Source organism: Procambarus clarkii, unplaced genomic scaffold (genome assembly GCF_040958095.1).
Source record: "Procambarus clarkii isolate CNS0578487 unplaced genomic scaffold, FALCON_Pclarkii_2.0 HiC_scaffold_99, whole genome shotgun sequence".
In the NCBI taxonomy this organism is placed as follows: Eukaryota; Metazoa; Arthropoda; class Malacostraca; order Decapoda; family Cambaridae; genus Procambarus; species Procambarus clarkii.
The window spans coordinates 1,455,262-1,472,600 of NW_027189132.1; positions in this window are offsets into that span (position 1 = coordinate 1,455,262).

Consider the following 17,339-nt stretch of genomic DNA (forward strand, 5'->3'; position numbering starts at 1 on the left):
GAAGAGTTAGGGGGTGACATGATTAAGGTTTACAAGTGGATGAATGATATAATACAGGGGATATTATGGTAGCATTAAAATTATCAACACACGACAGAATGCGAAAACCAATTGGATAAGTTTAGATTTAGGAAGACTTGGGTAAATACTGGTTTGGTAACAGGGTTGTTTGATTGTGGAACCATTACCATGCAAACGGCAGTGGGAGGTGGGGTTCTTCGACTGTTTCAAGCATGGGCTTGGACATGCATATTGAGTGGGATTGGGTGTTATAAATAGGAGTGCCTCGTATGGGGACAATAGGCCTTCTGCAGTTACCTTCGTTCTTATGTTCTTATGTGTTATGCAGTAATTTGCTCAACAAATCAACAACCGAACCAGTATTTATCAAGGTCTTTCTAAATCTAAACATGTCCAATTTATAACTTTTTTCGAGTTCTATTTTGTGTTAATTCCTTTAATACCCTATTATTATCCCCCTTTTGTTATTCCCATTCGTCAACTTGTACACCTCTAATATGTCACCACTAGGTTTTCACCTTATGTTTGTATTCTTTGCTTTCCTTATTCAGAGCAGACCTTTAGCGAAACATATAAAAGGCTTGTATTAGTATGACAAGAAGTAAAAATTTCCAGTTAAATACATGAACTCAAAACAAAAATCGATGTAATAGAAATATATTGCATGAGCAGCAAAGATTTAGAGCAGACAGAGGTAAATTGATCACAAATTTCTATCTCTCTACATTAAAAAATTCGAAGGCACATTATACAAACAATTCTTTTAAATCTTTATTAAAAAATCATATTCCATCAGACATACAATTTTTACATTTAAAATTGTATATAGGGAGTTTAGCTTTTAAATTTCATAATAATTTCCCTAAATTAAGATAACTGTTCGTCTGGAGTTTTGGTCGTTGGGTTTGATCAATCTTGGCTTTTTGCATGAATCCTCGGGATTGTTACCGTCATCTTTTCTAGGCTCGCTTTTTGGGCTGCAAATATTCGGTGCGGTTTTTGCTCACAATTTTGTATCGTCATATCAAATGAAGTGCAGGGAGTTTGCTTATTACTTTTGATGGAATCATTCAAAGTAATGATCTTCTTATCGAGGCTTGTGACCAGCGTATCATTTCTTTTTTTCATTGGTACATCTGAAAACTGATTTGTTTATCGCTTGTTTTTGCCTTATTGTCGATTACGACCTTTTCCTCCTTCTGTTGGAAATTTGATTGCGGGCCTAGAGTCTTCTTTATCGGAGCACATACTCTTCTTGGCCTAGTTGGTTTGCGAATACAACATTCGTATATAATTTCTGCCATGGCTCTGTATATTGGACCTGTTGCGTTACAGGAAAATCTATTATTTTTCTTAATATCGGTTAGAATTCACAGACTAATGAGTAAAGTTTCTCCAAGATATGTTTTGGCAAAATATTGAAAAACACGTAAATTATGCGTCCTACAAACGTATTTTCTGGTCTGTGCTAAGAACTAGACTTAATTATTCAAGGAGCGGGTTCCTTTTATATATACCCCAAGAGTTGTGTAAGTGAGGTGATTGACCTGAGCCTGAGTACATATAGGAATAACAATAGTGATATTAAATATATTTACGGGCTCACTAAAGTCCATGCTACATGGACACTTCGTTCTGAGTAGCTAAATCCGAAACAACAACAACAGTGATTTTATTAGTGTAAAAGAGAGAGAGAGAGAGAGAGATTGTCAGGTACAGTTTAATGCTGATAAATGCAAAGTTCTGAGGCTAGGTAATGATGATAGAGTTACAAGATACGTGCTAGATGGTGTTGAGATTGCGAAGTGGGATTGCGAAAGGAGTTCGCAAGTCTGGGAGTTATGATAGTAAGAATTTAAAACAATAGGATCAATGCATGATTGTTCGTAATAAGGCAAATTGGACACTGGGATTTATTAATCGAAGCGTTAGTAACAAGAGACCTGATGTGGTTCTTCAGCTATATCTTGCTCTGGTTAGGCCCAATTTAGATAATTCAGTTCAGTTTTGGTCGCTGTCCTATAGAATGGATATAAATTCACTTGAACGTGTCCAGTGTAGGATGACTTAGTTAAACCCCTAAATTAGAAATCTTTCATATGAAGAAAGATTAACAAAGCTTAAACTGCATTAACTGGAAAGGCGTGGTTATAAATAGAAGCTGTCTCGTATGGGCCAATAGGCCTTCTGCAGTTACCTTTGTTCTTATATTAATAAGATACAAGCTAGATGGTGATGAGATTGCCGAAGGGATCTGAGAGTTTTGATTAGTAACAGTTTAAAACCAAAGGATCAATGCACGAATGTTCGTAATAAGGCAAATAGGACACTTGATTTATTAATCGAAGCGTTAGTAAAAGGACATCTGGTGTGGTTCTTCAGGTATATCTTGCTCTAGTTAGGCCCCATTTAGATTATGCAGGTCAGTTTTGGTCTCCGTACCAGAGAATGGATATAAATTCTCTTGAACGTGTCAAGCTTAGGATGACAAAGTTAATTCCCCAAATTAGAAATCTTTCATATGAATAAAGATTAACAAAGCTTAAACTGCATTCACGGGAAAGGCGAAGAGTTAGGGGGTGACATGATTAAGGTTTACAAGTGGATGAATGGATATAATACAGGGGATATTAATGGAGCATTAAAAGTATCAACACACGACAGAATGCGAAACAATTGGATAAGTTTAGATTTAGGAAAGACTTGGGTAAATACTGGTTTGGTAACAGGGTTGTTGATTTGTGGAACCAATTACCATGAAACGCAGTGGAGGTGGGGTTCCTTCGACTGTTTCAAGCATGGGTTGGACATGCATATGAGTGGGATTGGGTTGTTATAAATAGGAGGTGCCTCGTATGGGACAATAGGCCTTCTGCAGTTACCTTCGTTCTTATGTTCTTATGTGTTATGCAGTAATTTGCTCAACAAATCAACAACCGAACCAGTATTTATCAAGGTCTTTCCTAAATCTAAACATGTCCAATTTATAACTTTTTTTCGAGTTCTATTTTGTGTTAATTCCTTTAATACCCTATTATTATCCCCCTTTTGTTATTCCCATTCGTCAACTTGTACACCTCTAATATGTCACCACTAGGTTTTCACCTTATGTTTGTATTCTTTGCTTTCCTTATTCAGAGCAGACCTTTAGCGAAACATATAAAAGGTTGTATTAGTATGACAAGAAGTAAAAATTTCCAGTTAAATACATGAACTCAAAACAAAAATCGATGTAATAGAAATATATTGCATGAGCAGCAAAGATTTAGAGCAGACAGAGGTAAATTGATCACAAATTTCTATCTCTCTACATTAAAAAATTCGAAGGCACATTATACAAACAATTCTTTTAAATCTTTATTAAAAAATCATATTCCATCAGACATACAATTTTTACATTTAAAATTGTATATAGGGAGTTTAGCTTTTAAATTTCATAATAATTTCCCTAAATTAAGATAACTGTTCGTCTGGAGTTTTGGTCGTTGGGTTTGATCAATCTTGGCTTTTTGCATGAATCCTCGGGATTGTTACCGTCATCTTTTCTAGCTCGCTTTTTGGGCTGCAAATATTCGGTGCGGTTTTGCTCACAATTTTGTATCGTCATATCAAATGAAGTGCAGGGAGTTTGCTTATTACTTTTGATGGAATCATTCAAAGTAATGATCTTCTTATCGAGGCTTGTGACCAGCGTATCATTTCTTTTTTTCATTGGTACATCTGAAAACTGATTTTGTTTATCGCTTGTTTTTGCCTTATTGTCGATTACGACCTTTTCCTCCTTCTGTTGGAAATTTGCTTGCGGGCCTAGAGTCTTCTTTATCGGAGCACATACTCTTTTTGGCCTAGTTGGTTTGCGAATACAACATTCGTATATAATTTCTGCCATGGCTCTGTATATTGGACCTGTTGCGTTACAGGAAAATCTATTATTTTTCTTAATATCGGTTAGAATTCACAGACTAATGAGTAAAGTTTCTCCAAGATATGTTTTGGCAAAATATTGAAAAACACGTAAATTATGCGTCCACAAACGTATTTTCTGGTCTGTGCTAAGAACTAGACTTAATTATTCAAGGAGCGGGTTCCTTTTATATATACCCCAAGAGTTGTGTAAGTGAGGTGATTGACCTGAGCCTGAGTACATATAGGAATAACAATAGTGATATTAAATATATTTACGGGCTCACTAAAGTCCATGCTACATGGACACTTCGTTCTGAGTAGCTAAATCCGAAACAACAACAAAAGTGATTTTATTAGTGTAAAAGAGAGAGAGAGAGAGAGAGAGATTGTCAGGTACAGTTTAATGCTGATAAATGCAAAGTTCTGAGGCTAGGTAATGATGATAGAGTTACAAGATACGTGCTAGATGGTGTTGAGATTGCGAAGTGGGATTGCGAAAGGAGTTCGCAAGTCTGGGAGTTATGATAGTAAGAATTTAAAACAATAGGATCAATGCATGATTGTTCGTAATAAGGCAAATTGGACACTGGGATTTATTAATCGAAGCGTTAGTAACAAGAGACCTGATGTGGTTCTTCAGCTATATCTTGCTCTGGTTAGGCCCAATTTAGATAATTCAGTTCAGTTTTGGTCGCTGTCCTATAGAATGGATATAAATTCACTTGAACGTGTCCAGTGTAGGATGACTAAGTTAAACCCCTAAATTAGAAATCTTTCATATGAAGAAAGATTAACAAAGCTTAAACTGCATTAACTGGAAAGGCGTGGTTATAAATAGAAGCTGTCTCGTATGGGCCAATAGGCCTTCTGCAGTTACCTTTGTTCTTATATTAATAAGATACAAGCTAGATGGTGATGAGATTGCCGAAGGGATCTGAGAGTTTTGATTAGTAACAGTTTAAAACCAAAGGATCAATGCACGAATGTTCGTAATAAGGCAAATAGGACACTGTGATTTATTAATCGAAGCGTTAGTAAAAGGACATCTGGTGTGGTTCTTCAGGTATATCTTGCTCTAGTTAGGCCCCATTTAGATTATGCAGGTCAGTTTTGGTCTCCGTACCAGAGAATGGATATAAATTCTCTTGAACGTGTCAAGCTTAGGATGACAAAGTTAATTCCCCAAATTAGAAATCTTTCATATGAATAAAGATTAACAAAGCTTAAACTGCATTCACGGGAAAGGCGAAGAGTTAGGGGGTGACATGATTAAGGTTTACAAGTGGATGAATGGATATAATACAGGGGATATTAATGGAGCATTAAAAGTATCAACACACGACAGAATGCGAAACAATTGGATAAGTTTAGATTTAGGAAAGACTTGGGTAAATACTGGTTTGGTAACAGGGTTGTTGATTTGTGGAACCAATTACCATGAAACGCAGTGGAGGTGGGGTTCTTCGACTGTTTCAAGCATGGGTTGGACAAGCATTTGAGTGGGATTGGGTTGTTATAAATAGGAGGTGCCTCGTATGGGCCAATAGGCCTTCTGCAGTTACCTTCGTTCTTATGTTCTTATGTGTTATGCAGTAATTTGCTCAACAAATCAACAACCGAACCAGTATTTATCAAGGTCTTTCCTAAATCTAAACATGTCCAATTTATAACCTTTTTTCGAGTTCTATTTTGTGTTAATTCCTTTAATACTGTCAGGTACAGTTTAATGCTGATAAATGCAAAGTTCTGAGGCTAGGTAATGATGATAGAGTTACAAGATACGAGCTAGATGGTGTTGAGATTGCGAAGTGGGATTGCGAAAGGAGTTCGCAAGTCTGGGAGTTATGATAGTAAGGATTTAAAACAATAGGATCATTGCATGATTGTTCGTAATAAGGCAAATTGGACACTGGGATTTATTAATCAAAGCGTTAGTAACAAGAGACCTGATGTGGTTCTTCAGTTATATCTTGCTCTGGTTAGGCCCAATTTAGATTATGCAGGTCAGTTTTGGTCTCCGTACCAGAGAATGGTAATAAATTCTCTTGAACGTGTCAAGCTTAGGATAACAAAGTTAATTCTCCAAATTAGAAATCTTTCAAATGAATAAAGAATAACAAAGCTTAAACTGCATTCACGGGAAAGGCGAAGAGTTAGGGGGTGACATGATTAAGGTTTACAAGTGGATGAATGGATATAATACAGGGGATATTAATGGAGTATTAAAAGTATCAACACACGACAGAATGCGAAACAATTGGATAAGTTTAGATTTAGGAAAGACTTGGGTAAATACTGGTTCGGTAACAGGATTGTTGATTTGTGGAACCAATTACCATGAAACGCAGTGGAGGTGGGGTTCCTCGACTGTTTCAAACATGGGTTGGACATGTATATGAGTGGAATTTAGATCCTAAATCTAAACATGTCCAATTTATAACCTTTTTTCGAGTTCTATTTTGTGTTGATTCCTTTAATACCCTATTATTATCCCCCTTTTGTTATTCCCATTCGTCAACTTGTACACCTCTAATATGTCACCACTAGTTTTTCACCTTATGTTTGTATTCTTTGCTTTCCTTATTCAGAGCAGACCTTTAGCGAAACATATAAAAGGCTGTATTAGTATGACAAGAAGTAAAAATTTCCAGTTAAATACATGAACTCAAAACAAAAATCGATGTAATGGAAATATATTGCATGAGCAGCAAAGATTTAGAGCAGACAGAGGTAAATACTGATCACAAATTTCTATCTCTCTACATTAAAAAATTCGAAGGCACATTATACAAACAATTCTTTTAAATCTTTATTTAAAAATCATATTCCATCAGACATACAATTTTTACATTTAAAATTGTATATAGGGAGTTTAGCTTTTAAATTTCATAATAATTTCCCTAAATTAAGATAACTGTTCGTCTGGAGTTTTGGTCGTTGGGTTTGATCAATCTTGGCTTTTTGCATGAATCCTCGGGATTGTTACCGTCATCTTTTCTAGCTCGCTTTTTGGGCTGCAAATATTCGGTGCGGTTTTGCTCACAATTTTGTATCGTCATATCAAATGAAGTGCAGGGAGTTTGCTTATTACTTTTGATGGAATCATTCAAAGTAATGATCTTCTTATCGAGGCTTGTGACCAGCGTATCATTTCTTTTTTTCATTGGTACATCTGATAACTGATTTTGTTTATCGCTTGTTTTTGCCTTATTGTCGATTACGACCTTTTCCTCCTTCTGTTGGAAATTTGCTTGCGGGCCTAGAGTCTTCTTTATCGGAGCACATACTCTTTTTGGCCTAGTTGGTTTGCGAATACAACATTCGTATATAATTTCTGCCATGGCTCTGTATATTGGACCTGTTGCGTTACAGGAAAATCTATTATTTTTCTTAATATCGGTTAGAATTCACAGACTAATGAGTAAAGTTTCTCCAAGATATGTTTTGGCAAAATATTGAAAAACACGTAAATTATGCGTCCACAAACGTATTTTCTGGTCTGTGCTAAGAACTAGACTTAATTATTCAAGGAGCGGGTTCCTTTTATATATACCCCAAGAGTTGTGTAAGTGAGGTGATTGACCTGAGCCTGAGTACATATAGGAATAACAATAGTGATATTAAATATATTTACGGGCTCACTAAAGTCCATGCTACATGGACACTTCGTTCTGAGTAGCTAAATCCGAAACAACAACAACAGTGATTTTATTAGTGTAAAAGAGAGAGAGAGAGAGAGAGAGAGATTGTCAGGTACAGTTTAATGCTGATAAATGCAAAGTTCTGAGGCTAGGTAATGATGATAGAGTTACAAGATACGAGCTAGATGGTGTTGAGATTGCGAAAGGAGTTCGCAAGTCTGGGAGTTATGATAGTAAGAATTTAAAACAATAGGCTCAATGCATGATTGTTCGTAATAAGGCAAATTGGACACTGGGATTTATTAATCGAAGCGTTAGTAACAAGAGACCTGATGTGGTTCTTCAGTTATATCTTGCTCTGGTTAGGCCCAATTTAGATAATTCAGTTCAGTTTTGGTCGCTGTCCTATAGAATGGATATAAATTCACTTGAACGTGTCCAGTGTAGGATGACTAAGTTAAACCCCTAAATTAGAAATCTTTCATATGAAGAAAGATTAACAAAGCTTAAACTGCATTAACTGGAAAGGCGTGGTTATAAATAGGAGCTGTCTCGTATGGGCCAATAGGCCTTCTGCAGTTACCTTTGTTCTTATATTAATAAGATACAAGCTAGATGGTGATGAGATTGCCGAAGGGATTTGAGAGTTTTGATTAGTAACAGTTTAAAACCAAAGGATCAATGCACGAATGTTCGTAATAAGGCAAATAGGACACTGTGATTTATTAATCGAAGCGTTAGTAAAAGGACATCTGGTGTGGTTCTTCAGGTATATCTTGCTCTAGTTAGGCCCCATTTAGATTATGCAGGTCAGTTTTGGTCTCCGTACCAGAGAATGGATATAAATTCTCTTGAACGTGTCAAGCTTAGGATGACAAAGTTAATTCCCCAAATTAGAAATCTTTCATATGAATAAAGATTAACAAAGCTTAAACTGCATTCACGGGAAAGGCGAAGAGTTAGGGGGTGACATGATTGAGGTTTACAAGTGGATGAATGGATATAATACAGGGGATATTAATGGAGTATTAAAAGTATCAACACACGACAGAATGCGAAACAATTGGATAAGTTTAGATTTAGGAAAGACTTGGGTAAATACTGGTTTGGTAACAGGGTTGTTGATTGGTGGAACCAATTACCATGAAAGGCAGTGGAGGTGGGGTTCCTCGACTGTTTCAAGAATGGGTTGGACATGCATATGAGTGGGATTGGGTTGTTATAAATAGGAGGTGCCTCGTATGGGCCAATAGGCCTTCTGCAGTTACCTTCGTTCTTATGTTCTTATGTGTTATGCAGTAATTTGCTCAACAAATCAACAACCGAACCAGTATTTATCAAGATCTTTCCTAAATCTAAACATGTCCAATTTATAACCTTTTTTCGAGTTCTATTTTGTGTTGATTCCTTTAATACCCTATTATTATCCCCCTTTTGTTATTCCCATTCGTCAACTTGTACACCTCTAATATGTCACCACTAGTTTTTCACCTTATGTTTGTATTCTTTGCTTTCCTTATTCAGAGCAGACCTTTAGCGAAACATATAAAAGGCTGTATTAGTATGACAAGAAGTAAAAATTTCCAGTTAAATACATGAACTCAAAACAAAAATCGATGTAATAGAAATATATTGCATGAGCAGCAAAGATTTAGAGCAGACAGAGGTAAATTGATCACAAATTTCTATCTCTCTACATTAAAAAATTCGAAGGCACATTATACAAACAATTCTTTTAAATCTTTATTAAAAAATCATATTCCATCAGACATACAATTTTTACATTTAAAATTGTATATAGGGAGTTTAGCTTTTAAATTTCATAATAATTTCCCTAAATTAAGATAACTGTTCGTCTGGAGTTTTGGTCGTTGGGTGTGATCAATCTTGGCTTTTTGTATGAATCCTCGGGATTGTTACCGTCATCTTTTCTAGCTCGCTTTTTGGGCTGCAAATATTCGGTGCGGTTTTGCTCACAATTTTGTTTCGTCATATCAAATGAAGTGCAGGGAGTTTGCTTATTACTTTTGATGGAATCATTCAAAGTAATGATCTTCTTATCGAGGCTTGTGACCAGCGTATCATTTCTTTTTTTCATTGGTACATCTGAAAACTGATTTTGTTTATCGCTTGTTTTTGCCTTATTGCCGATTACGACCTTTTCCTCCTTCTGTTGGAAATTTGATTGCGGGCCTAGAGTCTTCTTTATCGGAGCACATACTCTTCTTGGCCTAGTTGGTTTGCGAATACAACATTCGTATATAATTTCTGCCATGGCTCTGTATATTGGACCTGTTGCGTTACAGGAAAATCTATTATTTTTCTTAATATCGGTTAGAATTCACAGACTAATGAGTAAAGTTTCTCCAAGATATGTTTTGGCAAAATATTGAAAAACACGTAAATTATGCGTCCACAAACGTATTTTCTGGTCTGTGCTAAGAACTAGACCTAATTATTCAAGGAGCGGGTTCCTTTTATATATACCCCAAGAGTTGTGTAAGTGAGGTGATTGACCTGAGCCTGAGTACATATAGGAATAACAATAGTGATATTAAATATATTTACGGGCTCACTAAAGTCCATGCTACATGGACACTTCGTTCTGAGTAGCTAAATCCGAAACAACAACAAAAGTGATTTTATTAGTGTAAAAGAGAGAGAGAGAGAGAGAGAGAGAGAGAGAGAGAGAGATTGTCAGGTACAGTTTAATGCTGATAAATGCAAAGTTCTGAGGCTAGGTAATGATGATAGAGTTACAAGATACGTGCTAGATGGTGTTGAGATTGCGAAGTGGGATTGCGAAAGGAGTTCGCAAGTCTGGGAGTTATGATAGTAAGAATTTAAAACAATAGGATCAATGCATGATTGTTCGTAATAAGGCAAATTGGACACTGGGATTTATTAATCGAAGCGTTAGTAACAACAGACCTGATGTGGTTCTTATATCATCTATATATATCTTATATCAGCTATATCTTGCTCTGGTTAGGCCCAATTTAGATAATTCAGTTCAGTTTTGGTCGCTGTCCTATAGAATGGATATAAATTCACTTGAACGTGTCCAGTGTAGGATGACTAAGTTAAACCCCTAAATTAGAAATCTTTCATATGAAGAAAGATTAACAAAGCTTAAACTGCATTAACTGGAAAGGCGTGGTTATAAATAGAAGCTGTCTCGTATGAGCCAATAGGCCTTCTGCAGTTACCTTTGTTCTTATATTAATAAGATACAAGCTAGATGGTGATGAGATTGCCGAAGGGATCTGAGAGTTTTGATTAGTAACAGTTTAAAACCAAAGGATCAATGCAGGAATGTTCGTAATAAGGCAAATAGGACACTGTGATTTATTAATCGAAGCGTTAGTAAAAGGACATCTGGTGTGGTTCTTCAGGTATATCTTGCTCTAGTTAGGCCCCATTTAGATTATGCAGGTCAGTTTTGGTCTCCGTACCAGAGAATGGATATAAATTCTCTTGAACGTGTCAAGCTTAGGATGACAAAGTTAATTCCCCAAATTAGAAATCTTTCATATGAATAAAGATTAACAAAGCTTAAACTGCATTCACGGGAAAGGCGAAGAGTTAGGGGGTGACATGATTGAGGTTTACAAGTGGATGAATGGATATAATACAGGGGATATTAATGGAGTATTAAAAGTATCAACACACGACAGAATGCGAAACAATTGGATAAGTTTAGATTTAGGAAAGACTTGGGTAAATACTGGTTTGGTAACAGGGTTGTTGATTTGTGGAACCAATTACCATGAAAGGCAGTGAGGTGGGGTTCCTCGACTGTTTCAAGCATGGGTTGGACATGCATATGAGTGGGATTGGGTTGTTATAAATAGGAGGTGACTCGTATGGGCCAATAGGCCTTCTGCAGTTACCTTCGTTCTTATGTGTTATGCAGTAATTTGCTCAACAAATCAACAACCGAACCAGTATTTATCAAGATCTTTCCTAAATCTAAACATGTCCAATTTATAACCTTTTTTCGAGTTCTATTTTGTGTTGATTCCTTTAATACCCTATTATTATCCCCCTTTTGTTATTCCCATTCGTCAACTTGTACACCTCTAATATGTCACCACTAGTTTTTCACCTTATGTTTGTATTCTTTGCTTTCCTTATTCAGAGCAGACCTTTAGCGAAACATATAAAAGGCTGTATTAGTATGACAAGAAGTAAAAATTTCCAGTTAAATACATGAACTCAAAACAAAAATCGATGTAATGGAAATATATTGCATGAGCAGCAAAGATTTAGAGCAGACAGAGGTAAATACTGATCACAAATTTCTATCTCTCTACATTAAAAAATTCGAAGGCACATTATACAAACAATTCTTTTAAATCTTTATTAAAAAATCATATTCCATCAGACATTCAATTTTTACATTTAAAATTGTATATAGGTAGTTTAGCTTTTAAATTTCATAATAATTTCCCTAAATTAAGATAACTGTTCGTCTGGAGTTTTGGTCGTTGGGTTTGATCAATCTTGGCTTTTTGCATGAATCCTCGGGATTGTTACCGTCATCTTTTCTAGCTCGCTTTTTGGGCTGCAAATATTCGGTGCGGTTTTGCTCACAATTTTGTATCGTCATATCAAATGAAGTGCAGGGAGTTTGCTTATTACTTTTGATGGAATCATTCAAAGTAATGATCTTCTTATCGAGGCTTGTGACCAGCGTATTATTTCATTTTTTCATTGGTACATCTGAAAACTGATTTTGTTTATCGCTTGTTTTTGCCTTATTGTCGATTACGACCTTTTCCTCCTTCTGTTGGAAATTTGCTTGGGAGCCTAGAGTCTTCTTTATCGGAGCACATACTCTTTTTGGCCTAGTTGGTTTGCGAATACAACATTCGTATATAATTTCTGCCATGGCTCTGTATATTGGACCTGTTGCGTTACAAGAAAATCTATTATTTTTCTTAATATCGGTTAGAATTCACAGACTAATGAGTAAAGTTTCTCCAAGATATGTTTTGGCAAAATATTGAAAAACACGTAAATTATGCGTCCACAAACGTATTTTCTGGTCTGTGCTAAGAACTAGACTGAATTATTCAAGGAGCGGGTTCCTTTTATATATACCCCAAGAGTTGTGTAAGTGAGGTGATTGACCTGAGCCTGAGTACATATAGGAATAACAATAGTGATATTAAATATATTTACGGGCTCACTAAAGTCCATGCTACATGGACACTTCGTTCTGAGTAGCTAAATCCGAAACAACAACAACAGTGATTTTATTAGTGTAAAAGAGAGAGAGAGAGAGAGATTGTCAGGTACAGTTTAATGCTGATAAATGCAAAGTTCTGAGGCTAGGTAATGATGATAGAGTTACAAGATACGAGCTAGATGGTGTTGAGATTGCGAAGTGGGATTGCGAAAGGAGTTCGCAAGTCTGGGAGTTATGATAGTAAGAATTTAAAACAATAGGATCAATGCATGATTGTTCGTAATAAGGCAAATTGGACACTGGGATTTATTAATCGAAGCGTTAGTAACAAGAGACCTGATGTGGTTCTTCAGCTATATCTTGCTCTGGTTAGGCCCAATTTAGATAATTCAGATCAGTTTTGGTCGCTGTCCTATAGAATGGATATAAATTCACTTGAACGTGTCCAGTGTAGGATGACTAAGTTAAACCCCTAAATTAGAAATCTTTCATATGAAGAAAGATTAACAAAGCTTAAACTGCATTAACTGGAAAGGCGTGGTTATAAATAGGAGCTGTCTCGTATGGGCCAATAGGCCTTCTGCAGTTACCTTTGTTCTTATATTAATAAGATACAAGCTAGATGGTGATGAGATTGCCGAAGGGATCTGAGAGTTTTGATTAGTAACAGTTTAAAACCAAAGGATCAATGCAGGAATGTTCGTAATAAGGCAAATAGGACACTGTGATTTATTAATCGAAGCGTTAGTAAAAGGACATCTGGTGTGGTTCTTCAGGTATATCTTGCTCTAGTTAGGCCCCATTTAGATTATGCAGGTCAGTTTTGGTCTCCGTACCAGAGAATACATAAGAACATAAGAACAAAGGTAACTGCAGAAGGCCTATTGGCCCATACGAGGCAGCTCCTATTCTATAACCACCCAATCCCACTCATATACTTGTCCAACCCGTGCTTGAAACAATCGAGGGACCCCACCTCCACAATGTTACGCGGCAATTGGTTCCACAAATCAACAACCCTGTTACTGAACCAGTATTTACCCAAGTCTTTCCTAAATCTAAACTTATCCAATTTATATCCATTGTTTCGTGTTCTGTCCTGTGTTGATACTTTTAATACCCTATCAATATCCCCCTGGTTATGTCCATTCATCCACTTGTAAACCTCTATCATGTCACCCCTAACTCTTCGCCTTTCCAGTGAATGCAACTTAAGCTTTGTTAATCTTTCTTCATATGAAAGATTTCTAATTTGGGGAATTAACTTAGTCATCCTACGCTGGACACGTTCAAGTGAATTTATATCCATTCTATAATATGGCGACCAAAACTGAACTGCATAATCTAAATGGGGCCTAACTAGAGCAAGATATAGCTTGAGAACCACACCAGGTGTCTTGTTACTAACGCTGCGATTAATAAATCCAAGTGTCCGATTTGCCTTATTACGAACATTTATGCATTGATCCTTTTGTTTTAAATTCTTACTAATCATAACTCCCAGATCCCTTTCGCAATCCGACTTCGCAATCACAACACCATCTAGCTCGTATCTTGTAACTCTATCATCATTACCTAACCTCAGAACTTTACATTTATCAGCATTAAACTGCATCTGCCAATCCTTTGACCATTTCAAAACCCTATCTAGATCAACTTGAAGTGATAGTGAGTCCTCCTCCGAATTAATTTCCCTACCGATTTTCGTATCATCGGCAAATTTGCAAATGTTGCTACTCAAACCTGAATCTAAATCATTTATATATATTATAAACAACAGAGGTCCCAGGACAGAGCCTTGAGGCACTCCACTTACAACATTTTCCCACTCTGACTTGATTCCATTTATACTAACTCTCTGTTTCCTTTGGTATAGCCATGCCCTAATCCAGCTTAATATAGCACCCCCAATACCATGAGACTCTATTTTTTAATCAGTCTTTCATGTGGCACTGTATCAAAAGCTTTGCTAAAGTCAAGGTATACAACATCGCAATCCTTACCACTATCAACTGCCTCAACAATGCTAGAATAAAAAGATAACAAATTTGTTAAACATGAACGGCCATTTATAAAACCATGTTGCGACTCAATTATTAATTTATGTTTTTCAAGATGAAGACGAATTTTATTTGCTATTATAGATTCGAGTAACTTTCCCACAATAGACGTTAGGCTAATTGGTCGATAGTTAGACGCAAGTGATCTATCTCCTTTCTTAAAAAACTGGTATCACATTAGCAACTTTCCAAAACTCTGGCACTCTGCCTGACTCTATTGATTTATTAAATATGGTTGACAGTGGGTCACAAAGCTCCTCTTTGCATTCTTTAAGCACCCTAGCAAACACTTCATCCGGCCCTGGGGATTTGTTTGGTTTGAGTTTTACTATTTGTTTAAGAACATCCTCCCTGGTAACTGCTAAACTCGTCAACCTGTCCTCGTCCCCACCCACATAGACTTGTTCGGCTGAAGGCATATTGTTAAGTTCCTCTTTAGTAAATACAGATACAAAATATTTATTAAAAATACTACTCATCTCTTCATCACTATCTGTTATTTGACCTGTCTCAGTTTTTAATGGACCTATCCTTTCCCTAGTCTTAGTACGATATAACTGAAAAAACCCTTTAGGATTTGTCTTTGCTTGCCCTGCTATGCGAACTTCATAGTTTCTTTTTGCTTTCCTTATCTCTTTTTTAACATTTCTAACCAGTTGTACGAATTCCTGTTCTAAAGTGACCTCCCCATTTTTAATCCTTTTGTACCAAGCTCTCTTTTTACCTATAAGGTTCTTCAAATTCTTTGTTATCCACTTTGGGTCATTAGTATTCGATCTATTCAATTTGTATGGTATACTACGTTCCTGTGCTTTGTTTAGAATATTCTTAAATAAGTTATATATTGAATCCACATCGAAATCCCCATTTAAGTCACCTATCGCTGGGTTCATGTCTCGCTCCAAGACCGGCCCACACCCCATACCCAAGACTTCCAATCAATTTGACCCAAAAAATTTCTTAGGCTATTAAAATCAGCTTTTCGAAAATCTGGCACTTTAACAGAATTTTCTCCTACTGGTCTATTCCATTCTATGCTAAATCTGATTTCTTTGTGATCACTGCTCCCTAGCTCACTCCCTATTTCGATGTCATTAATTTGCGTTTCCCTGTTAGTTAACACTAAATCTAAAATATTATTTTTCCCGTGTTGGTTCCTTAATGTGTTGCGTAAGAAAGCAATCGTCAATTAATTCTAGAAAATCTTCTGCTTCACTATTCCCTGTTTTGTTCAACCAGTTTATTCCGCTAAAATTAAAGTCACCCATGACATAAATACTGTTAGATCTAGATGCTCTAGTTATTTCATCCCATAGATGCTTTGCTTCCATTCTGTCTAAATTTGGTGGCCTATATATTACTCCTATTATAATATTATTAGCTTTTTCGTTTAATTCAATCCAAATAGTTTCTGTGTGTGGCTCTGTTTTGATTCCCTCTTTGAGACTACATTTCAAATTGTCCCTAACATATATGGCTACTCCACCTCCTCGTCTAATATATCTATCTGTGTGAAATAGTTTAAATCCATATATTTGATATTCAGCTAATAGTTCTCTATTTTCTACATTCATCCACGTTTCGGTAAGTGCAATAATATCTATTTTTTCTGTGCAGACAAGAGCATTTAATTCGTTAATTTTATTTCTTAGACTTCTACTGTTAGTGTAATATACCCTAAGTGAATTGTTATTTTGCGGACCTTCTCTTTCAGTGATCGTTTTGCCAATTCCTTTCTCCCACAAACACATACTTTTATTACCTCCTTCCTCCAAATCAATTCCCATACCTCTATCTACTAACAGTTTAACCCAAACAAACACCTTTAAACCACTTCTTCTAACGAGTTCGCAACAGCAACAACCCCAGCTCTCGATAGATGCACCCCATCACGAGCATACATTTCATTTCTTCCATAGAAGTGTTCCCAGTTGTCTATGAAAGATATTGCATTTGATTTGCAATATCTTTCCAGCCGGCAATTGACACCAAGTGCCCTCGATATCCATTCATTTCCCACTCCCTTTCTTGGAAGAATGCCACATATGATCGGGATTCCTCCCTTGCTCCTAACTAACTCTATGGCTGTTTTATACCTCTGAATCAGTTCCTCACTCCTAACTCGACCAACATCATTTCCTCCCACGCTAATGCAAATAATGGGATTGTTCCCATTACCAGCCATAATATCATTCATGTTGTTTATAATATCACCAATGCCAGCTCCGGGATAGCAAACCCTTAACCTGTTCCCCCTATCTCTAGCACAAAACGTTCTATCCAAATACCTTATCTGGGAATCTCCCACAACTAATGTTTGCTTAGGTACTTCCTTTACTTTCTGAGGGGCCTGCGCTTCCTTTCTCTTCGTTGCTTTCCCTTTTGCGCGATCCACAGTCTCTCCACAGCACTCGTCCTCCAAAACGTCAAATGAATTAGAAGTTGCTATGGCGTTTGAAGGCGGCTTTATCAAAGTCTTCTTAAGGCCCCTGTCTTTCACAACTCTCCAAGACGAGG